Source organism: Octopus bimaculoides, chromosome 12 (genome assembly GCF_001194135.2).
Source record: "Octopus bimaculoides isolate UCB-OBI-ISO-001 chromosome 12, ASM119413v2, whole genome shotgun sequence".
In the NCBI taxonomy this organism is placed as follows: Eukaryota; Metazoa; Mollusca; class Cephalopoda; order Octopoda; family Octopodidae; genus Octopus; species Octopus bimaculoides.
Genome location: NC_068992.1, coordinates 61,625,642 through 61,627,955, shown reverse-complemented (window position 1 = coordinate 61,627,955; position 2,314 = coordinate 61,625,642). Strand labels below are relative to the sequence as shown.

General features: G+C 36.1%; 1 protein-coding gene across 4 annotated transcripts in view; it reads right to left on the bottom strand.

Moving 5' to 3' along the window:
• The window catches only part of LOC106873224 (uncharacterized), an 81,593-nt gene that overhangs the window by 16,862 nt on the left and 62,417 nt on the right, over window positions 1–2,314 (bottom strand). The gene's annotated exons all lie outside the window — the stretch shown is intronic.

Sequence of the window (2,314 nt, the reverse complement as noted above, 5' to 3'; positions counted from 1 at the left end):
GTGGTAGTGTGGTAAGAAGTGATGATGTAAGAAGTAATGATATAGCAGTGTCTTGAGAAGTATTGATGTGGCAGTGTGGTAAGTAGTAATGATGTGTCAATGTGATAAGTAGTATTGATGTACCAGTGTGGTAAGAAGTACAGATCTAGTAGTGTGGTAAGAAGTAATTACATAGCAATGTGCTAAGAAGTAATGATGTGGCAGTGTGGTAAGAAGTAATCATGTGAGAATGTGGTAAGAAGTAATGATGTAGCAGTGTGGTAATAATTAATAATGTAGCAGTGTGATAAGCAGTAATGATGTGGCAGTGTGGTAAGCAGTAATGATGTGGCAGTGTGTTTAGAACCAACTGCATGGTTTTGGATTCAATCCCACTGCATGGCACCTTTGCCATGTGTCTTCTCCTATCAGGGTGGTCTGAAAAGATCATAGGCTCTGTTTGAAGGAGTGATGCTACAGTTATGAAATCTTGCATACTTTAATTTCAAATCTTCTTATTAATAAACAAATAGTTTTTTCCATTGAAACTGACATCGGACTGTTCAAAGAAGACTTCAAATGTAAGAACTTGCCACTTCTCTTGGAAAGTCTGGCATCGTGGTATTATCAAGTATTTGTAGAAAAAGTGATTAGACCCCAAGAACTGTCATACCGACATGATTGCTACATTAATGGCTAATGAGAATCTGAGGGGAAGAGACAGTCTTGAAGATGGCTCAATGTCTGAATGTCCTGCAATTGCCACCACTCAGGAAAACAATTATTGTGTTCACCACTTGGTGATGCATGATTGATGATTGACTACAAATTAAATAGCCAATGCTATTTGCAAATCCTGTGAGAAAGTTGCGAGGAGATCACAATGGTCCAAGATATCTGGCAATACGAGGTTGTTGAGAAGACTCATCCACCAAAGCAAAACTGAATTCTGGAAGCACTCAACATTAATTCTTAAACTCCACCCCAATGAACTAAACTTCATCTCTTCATGCACTATACTCTCACTCCCTATCACTCCTCCCATCCAATTCTGCTCTGTCGTATACTCTCTCTTTTACTCTTTTACTTGTTTCAGCCATTTGACTGTGGCCATGCTGGAGCACCGCCTTTATAGTCGAGTAAATCGACCCCAGAGCTTATTCTTTGTAAGCCAAGTACTTATTCTATCAGTCTCTTTTGCCGAACCGCTAAGTTACGGGGACGTAAACACACCAGCATCGGTTGTCAAGCAATGCTGGGGGTACAAACAGACACACAAACACACACACATACATACATACATATATATATATATATATATATATATATATATATATATATATATATATATATATATATATATATATACATATACGACGGGCTTCTTTCAGTTTCCGTTTACCAAATCCACTCACAAGGCTTTGGTCGGCCCGAGGCTATAGTAGAAGACACTTGCCCAAGGTGCCAAGCAGTGGCACTGAACCCGGGACCGTGTGGTTGGTAAGCAAGCTACTTACCACACAGCCACTCCTGCGCCTATTGTAGATATGCGCATCTATCTTATTTAATTTGTTGTTTTCGATCGTTGTTAATATGTGGGGCATTTCGTTTGCATTGTATTACTTTGTTTTTGTTGTATGTATATATGAAAATGTTTTTTTTTTGCTGACCATATTGAATTGATTTTGTTTTTCGCTTTGTTTCTATAAATGGGAAAATAGTTATCTCCCCTGCATTCTAATAATCAAATTAAAAATATTTAGTTCTAAATATGTATGAAATAATGTTCTGACATAAATAGATACATGTGTGTATGAATTGTTTATGTATGGAAATTGTAAAATGTAGATATATATGTATGCATGTATGTATGTATCTATCTATCTATCTATCTATCTATAACTATATCTATATATCTATATATATATAAATATATGTATGTATGTATGTATGTATCTATCTATCTATCTATCTACCTATATATATATATATAAAGTTGACCAGTAAAGTGGACATTTAATATGTTAGAAATAGACCACATGTTGTGTCTACTAAGACCTAGTAGTTCTCAAAAGAAATTCAGCGAAATACCAAACCGTAAGCGAGCAAGACATTGAAAATTACATACATAAAATTAAAACGTTATTCACGGACCAGGTTTCGGAGTTAAAAATCTCTGCAGACATATTTCCGGAATTAGCGCGCCAAAACGAAGACATTTGATTTTTACCAGTTCATTGTAATTAACAGAACCATATACACGTTCGCCTCTAGGGGTGAGCAACTTGTATAAGATTCTGAGAATTATAACGGTAGCAGTTCACGCTGAAGATGG